At 42.9% G+C, this 23,052-nt stretch overlaps 1 long non-coding RNA gene across 2 annotated transcripts in view; it reads right to left on the bottom strand.

The window, feature by feature from the left end:
• LOC114232891 (uncharacterized) overlaps positions 1-23,052 on the bottom strand; it is a 68,123-nt gene that overhangs the window by 27,676 nt on the left and 17,395 nt on the right. The window lies entirely within an intron of this gene.

Below are 23,052 nucleotides of genomic sequence, written 5' to 3'. Positions count from 1 at the left end.
CAGCCAGGGCAACAAATGATACTCTTTAAATAAAAATACTTTTTAAAACATTTACGAGTAGTGTGCTCGCCAACTATGATGTTTCCTCTCTTGCAAAGAACAGATGATGCCGTGGCACTGAGTCTCCCTGTGGCCACTCCAATGGTCAGAACTAGATCGTAGGCATCCAGATGCTCTCCTGGCGGCCACAGAGAGCCAGGGAGGTCTCCGCTCCAAAAATGTAATTTGAGAAAAAAAAAAAAAAAGTGTCCTCCACTCCTCTCCCAAATGTAATGGACCCTAAAAATTATTCTGTATCACCGTGATTTGTTTTTCAGCACGTGTCCATTTAGAATACGAGCGCTTAGAGAAGCAGCTGCCCTGGGCTCACACAGGAACCGCCCCATTTCCTTGCCCTGTCACGGCGGAGGGGATGCTGCGCCTGACAGGAGTAAACCAGAGCACACTGGGTCACGTAGGTCCAAACAGAGAGGAAGATCTACACGCCCCACCAGTGACCCGGACTCTGGGGCAGTGGCTCTCCTCCAGGCTCTGCTTGGAATCACTTGGGAGCCTGTCAAACCACAGAAGCCTGGCCGCGCCCTGTTCATTCATTCAATAAATATTTATTAAGTCTCTTTTCGTGCCAGGCACTGTTTATGGGGGACACAAGACTGACACAAAAAGGGACGACATTCCCTGTTTTTGTGGAGCTCATGTTCTAGTGGAAAGAAAAATAATAAACACAATAACTGAGTAAATGATACGGGTGTTACCAGGAGTGAAATGCTATGGAGGCAAGACCGTGTTAAAGAAGGCGGGAGGAGCTGGTTGCAATTTTAAATGGAAAGGGCACGGTCGACCTTGCTGGGAGGACTACCTTAGAACAGAGACCTGATGGTGGGGAGTTAGCCACCCACCTCCTGGCCGAGGGAGCAGCGTCAGAGGCTGAGGGAATGAGGCCTGGTCTAGTGTAGGGTCTGTAAGGACTGGCATTGGCTGGAACCCAGGTGTCTGTCCTCGGCACGTCTAGTTGGTCCCACCTGGCTTCCTTTCTCTATCCTGGGGTTTCAGAGGTGTGTGTGCATGACATCTGGGGGCTCTTCTAACCGGGAACTCTGGTGGCAGGTAGAAACAGGGATGAGAAAGATCAGAGGGTTGGACACCAGTAGAAACACCATTCTTGACTTTTCAAAGGGAGTGCCAGTGGAATCAAAGGGGCTCCAGGCAGCCATGGGCCGGGTCCTGCGGACACAGAGTCAGACCTGAGTGGGTGGATGGAGTGTGTGGTGACGACAGAAGCAGCTGTGGTGTGAGGTGAACTCAGGGGTAAGTGTGGTCCCTGCCTAACCCATTTACTCATTAAGCTGGAACCTGCTCTGACTTCACAAAAGTTAGGTTTGTGTAAAATAACGCAGTATCCATGTGTATACATTTTCAACCAATGTTTAAAGAGAAACCTATTGTTTTGGTGAATTTTATCTACAAAGTTCATGGAAATAGATATGTCAGCTATTTACTTCTAAGGACCCAATGCAGGTTTGAAATACGAAAGGTGATAATATGACTTCACTTCACACTAGTAAGGTGCTAGTCAGGATAAGATACGGTGCCAACAAGCCAAACCTTAATGGTTTATAACTGTTAACAAAAGCTTATTTCTCACTCGAGCTCCGTGTCTGTCCAGAGTGCCTGTGGCCACTGCTCCACGTCTCCTCATTCTGGGACCCAGGTTGAGGAAACAGCTGTCATCTCAAACATGCCATCACCATGACAAAGGGAAAGAGCTCTCCAAAGGGCCTTGCACTCGCAATTAAATGCTTCAGCCCAAGCATAGTACTTCCACTCAGGACTCATGAGCTAGAACGAGTTATGTGGCCTCACCCAACCACAAGGGGGCAAGAAATGCAAGTCTCCATGTCCTGGAAAGGCAGAGAGCTGGAAGTATTGGGTGAATAGTAGGGATGACCACTCTAAATTATCAGGGTTGACTATTATTCAGACAACGGACCACAAACCAACCCAGCCAATCAGAGCTCAACCACAGCACCCCCTTGTGGTTGATGTGAGAAGTAAGCCAGGGCTACTTCTTGAGGTAGCACAATAGAAACAATTATCTGTGAATAGAGGCCAATAATGAAATAATGTGGTTCTGCTTGTCACAAAAGAACATCTCTAGACGGGAGGGAACAGGACCAGAGTAAACTTTGTCTCATGTGATGGAAAAAGACAAAAGCAAGTGACAGCCAAGCTCCGATGGGTGCTGGAGGATGGCCATGACACCTCAATGTCTCAGGAGTGGGAACTCAGAAGAAAAAAACCCGTTCTGTTTTGCATGTGACAAATTTTGAGGAAACAGTGGAATGTCTATAGAAGGCTGGATCCAGCAGGCAGGCAGCAATGTACCTCAGGTGAAAAGATGGGGCTTAGACACATTGAAAAGTCATTGGCATCAAGGTGAGAGCCAAACCAGGAAGGACAAGGAAAAGGTCAAGGATAAAACCTTGCCAATGCTGCTGGATGCTGGAAAATGTGAGGGCCAGGAGGGTGGCCATCTTGAGAGCTAAGAAAGAAGACCGCCTCCAAGGGAAAGGCTTGGAGGGAGGGGAGCCACGTGGAGGTGAAGGGGGCACATCCAGGCAGAGGGAATACATATGAGCAAACGTCAGGGGTCTCAGCTCGGACATCGGAAGCCCTGGAAAGCCCCTGACTTCCCTAAACCCCACCTGCAGCCCGCCTGGCGGCCTGCCCTTCCCTCTTCCCTGCCCTCCCCTTGGACCATGAGCTTCTGGGCACCTGGGAGAGTGCTTTATTGACTGCGACCTCCCAGTCCAGTGCCTGGTGCTTGGAAGGCACACCCTAAATGTTTGTTCTACAAATTAAGTGTTGGATGAATAGAACGAGATGGTATATCCAGAAACTAGTGAAGGATGAAGCTAAGGGTTCAAATGGGGGAAATATAGACAATAAGGGAGCAAAGGTAGATTCCGTTTGCTTTAATTCAATAAATAATGTGCTCAGACCCTGCTGGGGAGTTTGGGCGGGGTGGAGGAGGGGGAGATACAGATCGTCAAATGTCAAAGCTCCTGTTTTCAAGATGCACCAGACCACAGGCCACACCTACCTCTCACATCACAGAGCGAGGGAAGGTTCCAGAAGAAATGCACAAGTGCTGTGGGAGTTTGACGCAGGGAGACATGGACAAGCCGCCGGGACGGGATGACATTGTGAGATGGCTTTGCAGGTAGCAGGTGAAGCAGAGTGACAGAAGCACGGCCTCTCCAGCACAGCCTGTGGGCAGCTGAGGTGAGAAGCGGAATCACTGGTGCGTTAGCAAGCGAGAGCGACTTCTTCGTGGGAATCGTTCTGTGTGGACGCAGAAATGAGCGCACGGGGGATGACTCAGACCGAAAGCAGAGCCTCTGTGTCCTTTGTGTGGTCGCTGAGCTGCTGTCGCCGAGGAACAGAAATACTCACAAGGACAAACTGAAACAGAAGGTGTCAAGAGGCACCTTCCCCTGCACACCCACTCGAGGGGACCGACCCAGGGAGGCAAAAACCACCTCGTCCTGGGCTGCACTGCAGCCTGAAAAGAAAAGCTCTTCTGGCTGATATTCTTCCCGGGTCTGGATGGGATTTGCAGACTTTATATTTCAAGATGTGTGACTATGACTTATTTGCCACAGTCACTTGTCAGTTTAGGACAATGGCAACATAACCAGCCACACAGATGAGCCAGAGGACCTGTCCCTCTCATAAGGACCTTTCCAGTTCTTCTAACCAAAGTGCAGGGGGCGAGGACCAAGGATGCTGACACTCCTGGCTACTTCATGCCAGAGTGAGCTGTGGTGCCCACAGCCAGGGAGCAGGGCCGAGCCAGGCAGGAGCTCGGGGGCCTCACGCGCTCACAGAGCACAGGCCAGCGGGCGCCCAGCTCTGTCACCTGCGGTTCTCAGCATCCCAGGAGAGGGGCCTTCTAGTTTCAGCAATACTTCCCTCCCCATGTGAACGAAGGCAAACTCTCCAGTTTCTTCTTGTAAAACAGCTTTCTATAGCTGTGCGAAGTGGCAGGACCAAAAAGTGTCTGTACCCTCTCCAAAAACAGACCGAAATCCCTCCTCGATCTAAATAAAGTGCTTTAACAAGTTTTCACTTAATTTAGAGAGCAGATTTGCATCCAATTCAACCATCTACCTGCCAAAAAGGCGCTTTATGGAACTAAAGCAGAGTTAGGAAACCTCTCAGCAAACTTGTTTATGATGGAAATCACAAATCAGCAGCTATGAGACAATTATGAAGGATATTTTATAAGAAAGAAAATTCTCCTAGCATGTTTAGAGGCACTTTACGTTCCATCACATAAAACACGAATCCTGGGCTAACTGAAAACAACAGCATGGTATGGAATAATGAACGACACGTTTCTTTTTCCTGGTGGGTCTAAGTATCCGCCTGCACCCTTCTCCTGATCTTTCTGGATAATCAGATTAACAAATCATAAAACTCTAATGCCTGTGCTCAGAGGCAGGTCATGCAGGCCTCCCCCAGGTGGGCACCAAAGGAAGGCCATAAAACAAGACCAATCAGGGACCAAGCCCACGGGCAGCAGAGTCACCCCTGGCATCAAAGCCTGGTGGGCCCTGCTGGACCATCCCTAGTTGATCCTGAGTAAATTCAAAGTGAAAGCAGAGAAATCATTGCTTCCTCAATTGCCTTCCAGAGGACCTCCGCTGTGTCCTCTGGAAGGGAAGGGACAGGGGGAAATTAGAAATTCCCATACGTCACGTAAATGACCAGGGTATTATGTGGGGAAAGTGCTGAATGAAAAGTAGTTTCCTATCCTGGCTGGTGTGCTCAGTGGTTAGACTATCAGCCTGAGCACCAAAGGGTTGTGGGTTTGATTCCTGGTCAGGGCACGTACCTGGGTTGCAGGTTTGATCCGCAGCACCAGTCTGGGTGTGTGCAGGAAGAAACCAAGCGATGTGTCTCTCTCACATAGATGTTTCTCTCTCTCTCTCTGTCTTTCTCCCACCCTTCTTCCCTCTCTCCCTTCTACTCTCTCTAAAAATCAATAGCCTCAGATAAGGACTAACAAAACAAGTAGTTTCCCAAAGTATGGTACCCAAGATCACTTTAGGGGATATGCAAAGGAATCTTTTTTAAGTTTGGGATATTAATATGTATATGTTAATGAATAAAAGACAAATACTAGTTTTCCTACTTATGATAGTGATATAAAATCGCCCTTTGACCACGTTTCAGTAAAACAGCAAGTTCATGTAAATAAAACTTCTAATAAATAATAGCACAGTCTGCCCTCAGGTAATGGTAAAACAATGATCCTGATACCTCATTGTGTGGTTAGGGAACCACTGAGTGGAGAAGGTGTCCCGGGCCTGCTGGGCACTTCTTTCTGCCCCAAAGTGGGACATTCCTTCCTTCCTTCCTTTGACTTTCAGCAAATGTCCAAGGCCCTGGTATCTGACGGTGAACGAGATGTGGCCTTGCCCTTGAGGAGCTATACATTAGCAGGGGAAACAGACCACTAAAGAGACAGGGACTGTATGCCACAGTAAGTAAATCTTAAACGTTCTGTTCACAAGAAAAATAATTCATTACCATATGGATGGTAACGTATGTTAACTAGACTTACTGTGGTGGTTATTTTGTTACTAATGGAAATATCAAATCAGATTGCATACCTGAAACCAATATGCCTCAATTAAAAAAAAAATTCATCTTGAAAAAAAGAAATGAGAAAAAGAGCAAACTAAACTGTAAGCAAGCAGAAGAAAATAAAAATTAGAGCAGAAATAAATAAAATAAAGAATAGAAAAATAATAGAGAAAATTAACAACCCAATAGTTGGTTTTTTGAAAATAAATCAACAAAGTTGACAAACATTTAGCTAGACCAATCTAGAAAAAAAAGAAATGATACTCAAATTATTAAAACCAGGAATGAAAGATAGCATATCATTAGTAATTGTACAAAAAAGAGTGTTCTGTGAACAGCTGCATACCAACAAATCAGACCACCTAGATGAAATCAACAAATGGCTAGGGAGAACAAATTACTGAATCTGATTCAAGAAGAAATAGGAAATCTGAATAGTCATAACAAATAAAGAGACGTAATCAGTCATCAAAAACCTTCTAACAAAGAAAAGCCCAAGACCAAATGGTTTCACTGCTGAATTCTACCAAAGCTTCCCAAGCTCTTCCAAAACACGGAAGAGGAGGGATTACTCCCCAACTCATTCTATGAGATTTATCCTCTACCAAAACCAGACATAAAGGTAACTACAGACCAAAATATCCCTTAAAAACAAATGCAAAAATCCTCCACAAAATACTAGTAAATCAAATTTAGTGACGTACCCGAAGGATTATACTCCGCAACTAAGTAGGTTTTTTCTAGGAATCTAATGTTGGTTTTACGACATATTTATAGACTAAAGGGCAAAAAACAAGTGATGATCTCAATAGATGCAGAAAAAGTATCTGCCCTCCTTTCATGATACAAATACTCACCAAACTAGGAACTTCCTCAACATGACAAAGGGCACCTATGAGGATGTCAGAGCTAACATCATGCTTGGTAGTAAAAGCCTGAACGCTTTCCCTCTTTGTCAGGAATAAGACAAAGATGTATCCTCTTGCCACTTGCATGCAACACTGTACTGGAGGTTTTAGCCAGGATAATTAAGCAATAAAAGAAATAGGAGGCATCCAGATTTGGAAAGGAAGAAGTAAAACTAGTTTTTCACAGATGACATGATCTTGTATATTGAAAATCCTATGGAATTTCTCAAAACACAATTAGAACTAATAAACAAGTTCAGCAAAGTTTCAGGATACAAAATCAAGATACTAAAATCAATTGTATTTCTATACACTGGCATTGACTGATCCAAAAATGAACTTCAGAAAACAATTAAATTTACAACTTACAATTTTATTCAATACATTGAAAACTACAAAATACTGTTGACTTAGTGAAAATATAAATAACCTAATTGAAAGTGAGCAAAGTAGCCCTGGCCGATTTTGCTCAGTGGGTAGAGCATCAGCCTGTGGACTGAAGGGTCCTGGGTTCAATTCCAGTCAAGGACACATGCTCAGGTTGGGACTCGATCCCCAGTAGGGGGTGTGAAGGAGGCAGCCAATCTATGATTCTCTCTCATCATTGATGTTTCTATATCTCTCCCTTCCTCTCTGAAATCAATAAAAAAATATATTTTTTTAAAAAGTAAAAAAAAAAAAAATGAGCAAAGTATCTAAATAGACATTTCTCCAAAGAAGATATATAAATGGCAAATAAACACATTAGCCATCATGGAAATGTGAATCAAAACCACAGTAAGATACCACTTTATACTTACTAGGATGGCTATAATAAAAAAGGCAGATAATAACAAATGTTAATAACAAATGTTGGCAAGAATGTGGAGCCGGCCGGCTAGCTCAGTTGGTTGAGTGTTGTCCCGTACTCCAAAAAGGCTTCGGATTCAATCCCCGGTCAGGGAGCATACCGGAAGTGACCAATCAATGTTTCTCTCTCTCTCTCTCTCTCTCTCTCTCTCTCTCTCTCTCTCTCTCTCTCTCTCTCCTTTCTTCTCTCTCTCAAATCAATAAACACATCCCCAGGTAAAGATTTTTTTAAAAAGAAGAAGAATGTGGAGATATTGGAACTCTTGTACATGGTTGATGGGAATGTAAATGACACAGACACTTTAGAAAAGCATTACCATATAACACAGCCACTCCTGGCAGATATCAAGAGAAATAAGAACATACATTCACGTAAAAAAACTTGCATATGAACTTATAACAGCATTCTTCATTATAGCCCAAAGCCAGTTAATGTATTTAGTGTACAAAACAGTGTCCTTTAGGTGAGTGTTTCATTAGCACTGCCTATAGAATAAGTCTGTAAGCCCATAAATGCTGGTACCATGTCCGATTTTGCTCATTATTTTATGTCCTGCACGAAGCAGAGGGCTCAACAAAGGGGAGATAGTCGATAAATAGTTGTTGAATTAATGAATGAATAATATGCAAAGAAAAGAATGCCCAAATAATATGGCTCTCCCTTAAGAAACTTAATCCTATTTGGAGAGTTGGTTGGTGGAATAGGAACAAGGGGAGTTCGTTATATAAGTCAGATATACTACTGAAAAATTTTAAAGTGACATATGACATATATACAGGATTCTCCTTGACAGAGTGTAAACTAAAGTTGGAACAAGACCGAGATTAACATCATCCCGTTAAACTCATGGAACATACATATAAATGTAAAATGTATCTCAATGAATTGTCACAAAGCGAACATAACCTTGGGAATCCAACACTCCTGCTCCCAAGAAGCTCCCCACCATGACCCCTCCCAATGACTTCCTTCTCCCTCCACCCCAACCAAACACTTTCATGGCTTCTAACACAGATTTAGTTTGCTGGGTTTTAAATGTATTTAAATGAAATCATGCAGTAATTTTTTTAGTGTCTGGCTTTTTTGGTTCAGCATTTATCTGTGATGTTGAGTGGAGCTGTAGTTAATTTATTTTCATTGCCATATAGTCCTCCAACATGAATACACTGCAGTGTATGTATCTGTTCTTCTCTTGATGGACATTTGGGTTATTTCCAGTTTGGAGCTATTATGAATAATGCTGCTATGAATATTCTTGTCCATGGCTTTTGAGGTCTTTCATATGCATTTCTGTTAGTTCTGTCCCTGAGCGTGGAACTGCTGCATTGCAGGACACGCTCTGTTCAGGTTGAATAATACTGACAGCCAGTTTCTCAGCCTGTATGAGAATGCCAATCACTCCACATCCCCCCCCAGCACTCAGTGGCCTTTAGTGGCTCCATATTTAGTAGCTGATGTCTCCCTTTCAGAAAAGGAGGGTCTTAGCTACAGGAATGGCAATGGTTTCCTGCTGGGACAGCTCCTCTCCAGCACTCATCTGTGTATAGCTCAGCGTAGCCAACCTAACTTTTTTGGGTTCATTTCTTTCTTTCTTCTGATGTTATGAAATATTTCAAGGCTACACAAAGAACAGAAAATAATAGAATTGATGCCATATCTCACCTCTTACATTTGTCAAGTCTCAAGATTTTGTCATTTGTTTCAGATCAATTTTTAAAAACAAAACATTACAAAACAATTGCAATCATCCCTTCACCCCCAAACCAGATGTAATTACTGTCCTAAATTTATCTCTTTTAGTTGTTATAATTTTACTATATATGTATATATAAACAATATATAGCATTGTTTTACATGTCTTAAAACTTTATAGATACCCTGGCCAGTGTGTTCAGTTGTTAGAGCATCAGCCCATGCACCAAAATGTCATAGTTTAATTCCTGGTCAAGGGCACATACCTGGGTTGTGGGTTCGCTCCCTGCCCCCAGTCAGGGTGCGTGTGGGAGGCAACCAGTCCATGTGTCTTTCTCATATCAATGTTTCTCTCCCCCTTCCCCCCCTCCCCCCCTCTACTCTCTCTGAAAAGCAATGGAAAAATATCCTCAGATGAGAATTAAGAAAAAAACTTTATAGATGATATCATCCCATAAGTGTCCTTCTGCATCATGATGTTATTGGTTAATGTGATTTTGTGTTGTTTTTTTTGGGGTGTTTTTTTTTTGTTTTTGTTTTTAAATTAGTAGTTTTGATCATAGCAGGTCTAGGATTGGTTCATTTGTCCAGTTAAATTTCTTTTTTTTAAAAAATATATTTTATTGATTTTTTACAGAGAGGAAGGAAGAGGGATAGAGAGTTAGAAACATCGATGAGAGAGAAACACCGATTAGCCGTGTATTAGCAACCAAGATACACGCCCCCGACCGGAATCGAACCTGGGACCCCCCAGTTCGCAGGCCGACGCTCTATCCACTGAGCCAAACCAGTCTTGGCGGTTAATGTGATTTTGAGATTTGGCCATGTTTACTTATTCTTGGTGTTTGGGATATATTAGTAAACAAAGCTCACAAAATCGCTGCCCTCGTGAGACTTATATTCTAGCAGGGAAAGACAGTAAACATTAAATATATGTGAATTATATCGTATGTTTGAAGGGAGATCATGCTAGAGAGAAAAGCAGAGCAGGGCAGCTGGGTTCAGGAGCATCAAGGGGAGAGGCACTTATGATTGTAATTTGTAAACTGAGTGGTTGAGGAGGGCCTCATATTGAAGGTGATACCTGAGCCTAGACTTTTATTATTATTACTAGGAGCCCAGTGCATGAATTCGTGCACCTTGAAAGGAACTGTGGGCCGTGAGGCTGCGGTGGACACAGGGGTGGGTCTCAGCCCATCCTCTGCGCCCCCGCCCAGCCCCTCCTGCTGCGGCCCCTGGTCCCCTGTCTGTCAGCAGCCCCGCTCCTGCCACCACCGCTCCCACGTGCTGACAGCGCTGGCCCCACTTGCACCCGCTGACAGTGCAGAGCAATTGGGGTCAGCGCCAGCAGCAGGTGTGAGCGGGGCTGGCTCCATCAGTGGGTGCGAGCGGCAGCTGCTGCCCTGATCACCCCTCAGGAGCAGGGGGAGGTGGAGAAGCCCTCAGGGGTGATCGAGGCCGGCAGCCGCCACTCATACCCGCTGATGGCACCAAGCGATCAGGACCAGTGCCAGGAGCCAGCAGCAGGTGCGAGAGGTGGCTCCAGCACTGGCAGTGGGTGCGAGTGGGGCTGGCACCAGCAGTAGGTACAAGCACCGGGCAGAACTGCAGCATGTGGGAGCAAAGAATTTTCAGTAACCACCAGAGGCTGGCCCCAATGACAGCAACCAGCACCCCACCTTGGTCTGGCGTCCCCGTTCACCTGCTCCTCCATCCCATCACGCCCAATGCCCACCATGTTCCACACATGCCCCCTGGTGGTCAGCACATGTCATAGCGACCGGTTGTTTCGTTGTTCCTGTTATTCCTCCATTCGGTCTATTTGCATATTAGCCTTTTATTATATAGGATTTTTTAAATCCTCACCTGAGGATATTTTTTTAAATATATTTTTTATTGATTTTTTTAGAGAGGAAGGAAGAGGGATAGAGAGTTAGAAACATTGATGAGAAAGAAACATCAATCAGTTGCCTCCTGCACACTGCCCACTGGGGATGTGCCCACAACCAAGGTACATGCCCTTGACTGGAATCGAACCTGGGACCCTTCAGTCCGCAGGCCGATGCTCTATCCACTGAGCCAAACCAGTCAGGGCCTGAGGATATTTTTTTCCATTGATTTCTAGAGATATTGGAAGGGAAGGAGGATGGGAGGAGAAGGTGGAGGAGGAGAAGGAGGAGGAGGAGGAGGAAGGAGGAAGAGGAGGAGGAGAGAGAGAGAAACATCAATTGGTTGCCTCCTGCACACACCCCAAAAGGGGCTGGGAAACCTGCAACTGACTTACATGCCCTTGTTGGGGAATTGAACCCTCGACCCTTTGGTCCACACTGAGAAAAAGTGGCTAGGGCTGAGCCTAGACTCAACAAAGGCAAAGGAGAGAGCCACAGAGAGCACAACAGGTAATGTCAGAAAAAATAACAGGTGGGATGGAGGATGCCAATAATGGAGGAACTTAGAGTCCATTGTAAGGACTTTGTCTTCATTGGAATGAAATGGGAGCCACTGAAGCCTTAGTTAATTTTTAAATGTTGATACATGTAACTCTTCTTCATTTTTACACTTTGGCATAGTGTTCTATTGTATGATCACACATTTATTTATTTACTCTCCTACTAGTGGACATTTAAGTGGTCTTCATTTTTATTATACACAATGCTGCAGTGGACATTCTTGTATTTGTCACTTGGAGCACATGCGGGAGAATTTTTCTAGGAGGGGAATTACTGGATTGTGAGGTATTTTCCTCTTAAATGTTATTAGCTATGGCCAAATTACTCTGCAAAGAGTATGTTCTATTTATACTGAGAAGTTTCATTTGCTGCATAGCCTCACAGTCCTTGAAATGTCTCTTTGTGGTTTTAAATTTTTAAATTAATTTTAGAGAGAGAGAGAGAGTGGAGGGGAGAGAGAGATAAAACATCGATTTCTGTTGTTCCACCTATTCATGCATTCATTGGTTGATTCTTGTATGTGCCCTGACCAGGGATGGAACCAACTGCGCTACCTGGCCAGGGCTCTCTTTGTGGTTTTAATGTGCATTTCCCCATTCCTGGTAAGGTTGAACACCTTTTCATATGTTTATTTGTGGTTTGGGTTTTTCTTCTAATTGCTTATTCATGTCCTTTGATCATTATCTAATGGAGACAGTTCTTATTTTAAATTAATTTTTAGGAGTTCTTTATACTTTATTCTAGATACTGATCTGTTGTTGATTATATATAATGCAAATATCTTCTCCCCTTCTGTGGCTTGTCTTCACTTTTAAAAAGGGCATCTTTTATTGTACAGAAGTTTTACATTTTTATATAGTTGAATATTGGAATCCTTTTAAGGCTTGTGCTTTTTGCATCTTATTTAAAAAATGCTCCTCCATGCCAAGGTCATAATATTTTCTTCTATTCATTCTTCTTTTATATTTGCTAATATAATCAGTTTGGTTAGTGTTAAGAGGAAAGGGGAAGACTGATCTGTCCCTTTAATGGTGACATATCTTGCCTGTATTCTTCAATATTTTTAAATTCTTTAATGCTGATTTCATGGTTTAACTCCTATAGGCATGTGTATTTTCCTTATTTCCAGATTCCAGAGAAAGCTTTACTAAAACTTCCAAATCCTAAGCAGATATTCATTTAATGGGACTAATGGGACTGGGGTGGGGCCAGGAATCTGCATTTTGATACAAAACTCAGGTGATTTTGATGCAAGAGGTCGCCTTTTAAACTACTAGGTAGTATTTAATCACCCTTCCAGGTGCTTGCCCGCTTGCGAATAAACCCACGTTTGCTAGGTGATGATTTAGTTGCAGTTTGCCTCTGGTTCCTCTTTGATGGAAGTCCCTCCCTGCAAGAGTCCTCCTCCCTCCACCACCCCCACCCCCCGCAGTGGTGAGGTCCATGGTGAGTCCCAAGTATAAAGGCTTTGCCCAGGCCTGGCATGTGGTAGGACTCTGAATGGAGGATGTTCATTAACTCTGAAGGTCTCAGCTCTGGGTGAGCCAGCCAGCCTCCCTCCTGGACTCATTTCCTGCCATGCTCCCCTCCTTGGCAAGTCTTTAATTCCTCAGCGCCCCGATTCCATCCTCCGTAAACTGGTATTAATAATCTCTGCTTTACAAGGTTGTTGGAAGGATTAGAAATGGCATACGGAACGCCCAGGACAGTGCCCGGCATGTGGTCTGTGAGAGGGTCTGTGCGAGCTGAGCAGCTATGTTTTTAATTCTGGGGGGGCTGAAACTTGAACTTCAGAAGCGGTTCTCACTGGGGAGCTACGGCCCCAGGTTAGTCTCCTTGTTCTCTCCCAGTGCGTAGGACAACCCTGGACCAACAGGCTTTCAGGGAAGGTTTGATAAATAAATGTTTCTTTCAGCGTAATACACAATTCTTACATTTCATTATCATCTCCAACAAAGCCACAAAACTGGAAGACATTTTTATTATTTCACTTAACAGGTTCTTATACAGAGCTTACAATATGTCAGGCCCTGTTCTAAGTGCTTCATAGTAATTAACTTATTTAATCTTCTAACAGCCCTATGTGGTAGATACTATTATTAGTCTCATTTTATAGATGGGGAAACTGATCTAAGGAGCAGCCCTATACAGAGTGAGCTGAGCCCTCCGAGTGTGCTGCATTCAGTATCCTGAGACTAGATACATGGAAAAAAGTAATTCAACTGCGGGTCTTTCCCGAAGCTTCTGCCTCTGATTGCAGTGCTTTAGTATGGGGCAAAGAGCCCTTTAAATTGAAAATCATGTATCCTTGAGCAATATTAATTGTATATACATTTTTATATTTTAAAACCCATCCTACCACTTCACACCATTAAGATGGTTACTATAAAAACAAAACAACAAACAACGTAAGTGTTGTCAAGGATGTGGAGAAATTGGAACCATTGTGGTATGCTGTTGGTGAAAGTAAAATAGTGCAGTCAGTATGAAAAACAGTATGGCAGCCCTGACTGGTTTGGCTCAGTGGATAGTGCATTGGCCTACGGACTCAAGGGTCCCGGGTTCGATTCTGCTCAAGGGCATGTACCTTGGTTGCAGGCACACTCCCAGTAGGGAGTGTGCAGGAGGCAGCTGATCGATGTTTCTCTCTCATCGATGTTTCTAACTCTCTATCCCTCTCCCTTCCTCTCTAAAAAATCAATAAAATATATTTAAAAAGAAAACACAAAACTTTATACATGTTTTTTAAAAAAAGAAAGAAAAACAGTATGGCAGTTCCTCAAAATATTAAAAATAGAATTACCTTATGATCCAGCAACCCCACTTCTGGGTATGTACCCAAAGACTTGAAAGCAGGGGTTCAAAGAATATTTGTACACCCCTGTTCATAGCAGCATTACTACAAGAGCCAAAAGGTGGAAGCAACCCAAGAAAATATGGTACATACAGTTGACCCTTGAACTACACTGACCCCCCCCCACACAGGCACAGTTGAAAATATGCATATAACTTTTAATTCCCCTAAAAGTTTACTAATAGCCTACTGTTGACTGGAAGCCTTATTGATAACATAAATGATTTTGTTATATGCAATATGTACTATATACTTACAATAAAGTAAGCTAGAGAAAAGAAAATGTTATTAAGAAAACCATGCCCTGGCCGGTGTGGCTCAGTTGGTTGGGCATCATCCCATGCACCAAAAGGTTGCTGGTTCCATTCCTGGTCAGGACACATGCCTGAGTTGTGGGTTCAATCTCTGGTAGGGGGCGTGCAGGAGGCAGCCAATCCATGTTTCGCTCCCACATCAATGTTTCTCTCCCTCTCCCTTCCTCTCTCTCTCAAAATCAATTTTAAAAATCTTTGAATAGAAAATCATAAGGAAAAAAAAAAAGAAAATCATAAGGAAGAGAAAATACATCTATAGTACTGTATGTATTTATTGAAAAAAATCCACATATCAGTGGACCCGTTCAGTTCAAACCTATGTTGCTCAAAGGTCAACTATACATACAATGGAATATTAACTCTGCCTTAAAAAGGAAGGAAATTCTGACACATGTTACAACATGGATGAACCTTGAGGACAATATGCTAAGTGAAATAACCCAGGCACAAAAAGAGAAATACTGTATGATTACACTTATATTAGATACCTAGGGTAATCAAATTTAGAGACAGGATGAATAGTGGTTGCCAGGGGCTGGGAAAGGGGTAGAATAGGAAGTTATTATTTCATAGGTACAGTTTCAGTCTCACAAGATACAAATGTAATTATTCCCACAAAACGGTACACTTAAAAATGGTTAGGAGGAAAAATTTTGTTATATGTATTCTGCCACAATGAAAATATATGTTTAAAGGAGGAAACAAAAAAACATAGCTATTTATATGATGGTGGAAGAATGAACTATATATAGGCTTTAGGAAACCAGTCATCTGTCTATTCTATTAATTATTGTGTGTACTCAAACAATGCCTGGGCTTGTTGTAGGTACTTGAAGATATTAGATGAATAAGTGAACATACTGGTAAGTTAAAAATCCTCCTGCTAACTCCTATGGCCACATAGAGATTCCTACAAGAAATGGAAAATGGTGTTGGGAGGAACAGAGGAAAAAGAGGTAGAAGTCACTGTCCAAGCCTACTTGGCTAGGCAAAAGCCAGCGAAAAGGCAACCACAGAAGTCTGAGGGGGAAACCATTGGAATGTGGCGCCACTCAGAAATCTTGATCTCTGTCTGGGGCTGTGAGTGGCTACACCAGCCTCCCAGGTCCTCTGAAGAAGGACCAGATGTTATCTGGGACTCCTCTCTCATCTCCCCACTCCCCAGCAGTTGCCACGACTTGCATGAGACTTCCATCCCACCTCTAACTGACCCCTGCTCTCTACCTAATTGCTATTGACCTTAGGAGGAGGATTTCCAGTTAGTCTCACCTCTGTTAACAAACCCAAAAGGCACTGGAGCAACGAACAGTTTGCAAACCAAGCAGACATAAGCTTGGACAGAAGCCAAAAGTGTGTTTGGCCAAGACAAAGACAAGGTCACCTTTTAGGGTTCCCATTTTGGCTGGTTTCATATAAATGAGGTTTCCAAATTAGTCTAAATCGTGCAGTTCCGACTGGTCAGTATAGATGCAAACAAGGATATAATTTGTGTAGTTCTGATTGGACAGTGTATGTCTCAGTCCATTAGTCAAAAGACAAAACCAGGACTTCCCTATAGTGGTTGACTCACACAGCATAAACCAGCAGGACACAGTGCAGGAAGCAGAGTTCAGTCTGAGGTTCTTCCTGGTATACAGGGTACGGGAGGGGCCCCTTCCCGCAAATGGCCACGAGGCTCTTATGTATAAAATTTGGTGAGTCCTTCTCAGCAGATAAATTCCTGCTCGAGGTTCACATCAAATGAATCTTCTTGGGATCCACATTCTACTTCTCTCTTCCAACCCAAATTATACAAAGTAATCTTTCTAAAAATCTGTTTCCATACCTTTAAAAAGTCAATAGAAAGCGTCATTCTCCACCTACCACAACCTATACTTAGATGGTTAAAGAACTTCAAAGAATTCTGTCCTCTCACAATTGACACACAGACTGTACTTGCTCTTCCCCTACATGTCCTAGGTTTTATTATACTTTGTACTTTTTGTTTTTACATATTATTATGAAATAATATATACAAAGGTAGAGAATACAAGGAATGTACTCCTTCCATAGCTGAGAGAGAGAGAAACATCGATATTAGAGAGAGACACATTGATGGGTTGCCTCCTGGCACGCGCCCTGACCAGAGTCAGGTATAAACCTGCAACCCAGGTACGTGCCCTTGACCAGGAATTGAACCCATGACCCTTTGGTGCACATGCTGATGCTCTAACCATCGAGCAACACTGGCCAGGGTAACATATGGTTGATCTTTTTTTTTTTTTTAAAATATATTTTTGCCCTGGCCAGTTTTGCTCAGGATACAGCATCAGCCTGCAAACTACTAGTAAAAGGTCCCAGGTTCTATTCCAGTCAGGGGCACATCCCGGATTGTGGGCTCGATCCCCAGTGGGGGACTTGTGAGAGGCAGCCGATCAATGATTCTCTCTCATCATGGATATTTCTATCTCTCTCTCTCCCTCTCCCTTCCTCTCCGAAATCAATAAAAAAAATATATCAATAAAATATATATATTTAAATATTTTTATTGATAAAATAGAAACATCCATGATGAGAGAGAATAATTAATCGGCTGCCTCCCGCAAGTCCCCCACTGGGGATCGAGCCCACAACCCGGGCATGTGCCCCTGACCGGAATAGAACCTGGGACCTTTTAGTTTGCAGTCCGATGCTCTATCCATTGAGCCAAACCAGCTAGGGCTCATATGGTCGATCTTGATGCATCTGGACACCCACCAACTCCCTGACCCCACACATATTATTTTTTAAAATTATGTTAGCCACTAGATCCATTCATTGAGTCAACCACTGTTTCCTGAAGATTTCCTGAGGATTACCAGGTAGTGTTGCTAGAAACAGATACAGAGGTGAACAAGAGAGACTTGGTCCGGGGAAAAACACATTTATTTCAAAATAAACTGTTAATATCCAAATATTATAAACAGAATCAAAAGATCAGACCTGGACTAGCAACAGAGACTCCCTGATTTGTGTTCAAAAGAATGAATACTAAGTGCAAAAAATTATTTTACCATGTTTAAAGATTACCAAAGGAGATAGTATTAGAAAGTAGCTGCAAAAGAATGTGAACTAATGAAAAAAATCTGTTTCAAAATGTGACTCATTTGATCATTTAGTTATAATATACAAGAATCCTGAGCAATTAAAAGTACTTTTAACAAAAATGCATAATCTGAATCTAATCATGAGGAAACATCAGATAAACCCAAACTAAAGAAATTCTACAAAACAACTGGCCTGTAATCTTCAAAAACATCACGTCATAAAGGCCAGAATGAGGAGGGCCCCGAGCCCTGTCCCTCTGCCTCCACCTTTCCCTTCCCTTTCTCTTCCCCCACTCTCTCCCCTCAGGCGCCTTATCATGAGCTTCCTCATTCTCAAGCTCCGAGGGCCCTTCCTTTACCTCTCTACTTTGTTTCCTAAGCCCGTTTCTTCTGTGAATTCCAGTTTGGGTCTTGGCTCTGAATTCTTTCCTAGCCAGAACTCAAGTACTGAAGTTGCTGAATCTAGGTCCAGACTGACCCCCCGGGTCTAACACCCATTGCAGTGCCTCGACCCAGATTGTTCTTCCTGTGACTCAGATTGTTTCATCACTGGCTACAAACCCTACTCGCACTCATCCATACCCTCTCTAGACACCATTGCCACCTCCTTCTTTGCCCGGGCCTCATCAGCCCTCAGACAGAGAGCAAGGATCTCTTGGCTTCTGAAGAAAAACATCACCCCTCTTTAGTAGGAAACAGCTACAGAAGAGACCTGTACCCCTTTTCTCTGCAAGAATTCAGAGCCAAGATCCTTGAGGGGGGATGTGCTAGGCAGTTAGACAGACGTGAGCAGAGCAAAGATGAAAGATGATGGGCCAGGTACAGAAGGTCACCAGGGTGGACAGCCTCAGGAGCCTAGCAAAGGACAACTGTAGGATGGGACCTCGCCTCAGGGTGACCTATCATCCCCTAGCAATATCGCTGGTGATGCAGTTTGGACCTCCTGACCTTTCCTACCTAGAGATAACATCTAGGCCTCAGATGTATTTCAGCTCCCGGCGCAGAAAAGCAACAAAACCAGACCAGTGAGGCCATGGCTGCCCTCTGGACCAGCTGCATTGAATAATGACCCTCTGCCCTGGCGCCCGCCAATCCATCAGTGGAGACCAAGGCCCTGAAAGGACACACCTAGAAAACTGCTGAATCTTCCCCTGGGACCTCCCCTAAAATCTCCACCCTTAAAACCCTTAGGACAGAGGACCCAGCAAGCTCTACCTCCCAGAAGCACCCCAGCCTTTCTCTCCCCCCGACCCCCCTGCCCCCAGGCGGGTTACCATTAGCTTCTTCACTCCCAAGCTCCAAGGGCCCTCCCTTTACCTATAACTTGTTTCCTAAGCCCATTTCTTCTAGGAATTGCTTATTCTATCCCTGCGATTTACCAAATGTTCTCTTACAAAAAAAAAAAAAAAATAAATAAAAATAGATTGAGGAACTCTATCAGATGAAAGGAAATTAAAAAGACAAAACAACTTAATGGTTAGATCCTAGTCTGGGAAAGAAAGTTTATAAAGGGATTTATTGAGGTAATTAGTGAGATTTGCATATGAACTACAAATTAGATAACAATCATTTAATAATATTAAATTTTCTGAATTTGATCATTTTTTAAATTATTTTTTAAGAGGATGTCTTTAATGTTAGCAGCAAAAATGGAAATATTTGGGGGTAAAAGTCTACAATTTGATCTCAAATAGTTCATTAAAAAGGTAATGGGCGAGCATACAATGGAGTCAAGACGTGTCTTCAATAAAAGGTGTTGGGAAAATTGGACAGATACATGCAAAAAAATTAAACTAGACCACCAACTTACACCATACACAAAAATAAACTCAAAATGGATAAAAGACTTAAACATAAGATGGGAAACCATAAAAATCTTAGAAGAATCCATAGACAGCAAAATATCAGACATATGTCGTAGCAATATCTTTACCAATACAGCTCCTAGGGCAATGGAAACTAAGGAGAAGATGAATAAATGGGATTACATCAAAATAAAAAGCTTCTGCACAGCAAAAGAAACCATCAACAAAACAACCAGAGAGCCCACTGCATGGGAGAACATATTTGCCAATGTTACATCCAGCAAGGGTTTAATCTCCAGAACTTATAGGGAGCTCATACAAAAGGAAGATGAATAATCCAATAAAAAAAATGGCCAAAGGACCTAAATAGACACTTTTCGAAAGCCAATATACAAAAGGCCAAGAGACATATGAAAAAATGCTCAAAGTCACTAATCATTTGAGAGATGCAAATCAAAATGACAATGAGATACCATCTCACACCTGTCAGAATGGCTATCATCAACAAATCAACAAATGACAAGTGCTGGCAAGGATGCGGAGAAAAAGGAACCCTCAAACACTGCTGGTGGGAATGCAGACCAGTGCAACCACTGTGGAAAACAGTATGGAGTTTCCTTAAAAATTTAAAAATGGAACTCCCATTTGACCCAGTAATCCCATTTGTCGGAATATATCCCAAAAAATCAGAAACACCAATCAGAAAGGATATATGCACCCCTATGTTCCTAGCAGCACAATTTACAATAGCTAAGATTGGAAACAGCCTAAGTGCCCATCAGCAGATGAGTGGATTAAAAAAACTGTGGTGCATCTACACAATGGAATACTATGCTACTGTAAAAAATAAATAACGCTTACCATTTGTAACAGCATGGATGGACCTGGAGAGCATTATGCTAAGCAAAATAAGCTAGTCGGAGAAAGATAAATATCACATGACCTCACTCATTTGTGGAATATAATGAACAACATAAACTGATGAACAAAAATAGATCCAGAGACATAGAAGCATCAAACAGACCTTCAAACCTCAGAGGGAAGGCTGGGAAGGGCGGGGAGTGGAGGGTGGTTAAGAGATCAACCAAAGGACTTGTATCCATGCATATGAGCATGGCCAATGGACACAGACGGTAGGGGGGTGAGAGAGTGTTCTGGGGGGTGGGGGCAGGCGGGGAGAGGTCAATGGGGGGAAGAAGGAGACTTACGTAATACTTTCAACAATAAAGAATTTTGTTTTTTAGAAAGGTAATAGGCCTGGCCAGTGTAGCTTAGTTTGTTGGAGTGTCATCCAGTGAATCTAAAGGTCCTGGGTTCAATTACGGTCCATACACATACCCAGGCTATGGGTTCGATCACAGAAGGCGATTGGTCGAAGTTTATCTCTCTCTCTAAAATCAATTTTAAAACAATATGTATTTCTTTATTGATTTCAGAGCGGAAGGGAGAAGGAGAGAGAGATAGAAACATCAATGATGAGAGAGAATCATCGATCGGCTGCCTCCTGCACGACCTCCACTGGGGATTGAGCCCGCAACCCAGGCATGTGCCCTTGGCTGGAATCGAACCCGGAATCCTTGAGTCAGCAGGCTGACGCTCTATCCACTGAGCCAAGCCGGCTAGGGCATATAAAATCAATTTTTAAAAAACACACAAAAAATATCCTCAGGTGAGGATTTTTTAAAAAAGATAATAGTATATATTGTATACTGTATTAAACCAAATATAGCAAAACAACAACAACACACACACACACACACACAATCCCACTGTTAGGGGCAAGAAAGGAATATTGGGAACTGGCTATGGTTGTGGGAAGTATTGATCATGCTCTGTTGGCCACGATTGCCTTGTGTTGATTAAAGAAAGGACATTCTGACCTGGCTGGGAGTTGTACGCCCTCGGGCCCTGGGAGTCAACCTCAGACCTGGGAGTCAACCTTGGAATGCTGTCCATTCTCACGGAAAGATTAGCACCCTTGTTGTCCAAACAATGGAGTCCTAGCGCAGCCTCCTATCCCCTTGCCTGAAATCCCTACTTCCCTATGCCAATAATCCAATTTCTCTGTGTAATCTTTGTCCTACTCAATATAAGCAGCTGGCTTATGGTGGGGGACAGAGCAGATTTTTGTGGATGACCTGCTGCTCTCCCTTACTGCTGGCAGTATTGGAATAAACAGTCCTTTTCTGAACCTCCCAGTGCGTATGGTTTCTCGCTTCCCTCTGGCCTTATTTCTGACATAACACTAAAAGCAAATTGTTTTTGCCATTTTTCTGTAAATTTGATGTTTTTCAACATAAAAAGTTAGAAATAAAAAAAGCCTTGAAGATATGTAAAAATATAGACTGTCGACGAAAGAACATCCAACCTAGGAAAAAACTAATGAGTTTATTTGAACCAAACTGACAATTGTGGGAAGCAAAATCTCCACAGATTGAGAAAATCTGGAGAATGGCAGTTCTGCAATTTATCTTATACGTTATAATCAAAGGAGGAAACGTAAGAGAGGAGGGGGGGGTGGGTGTTACATGAAATTCATTGACAGTAGACTAGGAAGGTGGGATAAAGCAAAGTGGGGTGAAATAGCTGAGATTGGGTAAAAATTAAAACAGAGAGACACATACTTCCTTTACATGGGTGGCTATAAGATAGTTAACGTTTACAGTACATAGAGATTATACTGTCTGCGGGCAACAAGATACCAATACAGTCTCCTGTTCTGATGATGGTGGTGGTGCCTTTAAGGGATCTGGAAAAGAAAGTTACTCTGATTTCAAAGGTATGTTATCTTATTATATGCATAAAGACAATAGACACTTTCAAAGGTAAAGGTTTACCTTTGTTTGTCAAGGAAGGCGCAGGTCAAGGGCGTGACTACTCACCATGACCCACTTTTAGTTAGGAATTTTTACTTTCAGACCACCCTTTGTGGTTACTTTGGTCTGTATGGCCCACTGAGCTTGTCAGGGTTAATATGTGGCTCCCTTTTCATCCACAATATCTCTGATGTCTGGTGTGGTTGGAGTCATTGTCCTGAGTGGCTCCATCATGCTTTCTGGGAAAAGTAGAGCAGTATTGGATGCTGAACACAGCCCTCCTAATGTCATGGAATGTGGCTCTTAGGAAAGATTTACCAATGACTAAGCTCCAAAATGAAATCATCTATAGGGACAAGGTTTAATTTTGCATTACTGCCCAATTTTGCCCCTGAACAGCAAGCAATATATGAGATCCCGATAACAATAGCTATACTGGCCCATCTCGCTAAAGGATGGAAGTTGTTCTGTACTCTCTTCTTTTTCCTTTTTTAAATTTGAATTTTCTTGCCTCTTCCTGGTGAGGCTAGGAATGCTCTGAAGTTTCAATCCATTAGAGTTGGTCATTTGCATGACACAATCTGGGCCACCCTATACCTTGCTGTTAGAAAGAAACTTTTCATTTCCTTTTAGGCTCCTGAGA

Source organism: Eptesicus fuscus, chromosome 17 (assembly GCF_027574615.1).
Source record: "Eptesicus fuscus isolate TK198812 chromosome 17, DD_ASM_mEF_20220401, whole genome shotgun sequence".
NCBI lineage: Eukaryota > Metazoa > Chordata > Mammalia > Chiroptera > Vespertilionidae > Eptesicus > Eptesicus fuscus.
This window is presented reverse-complemented; position numbering and strand designations above follow the sequence as displayed.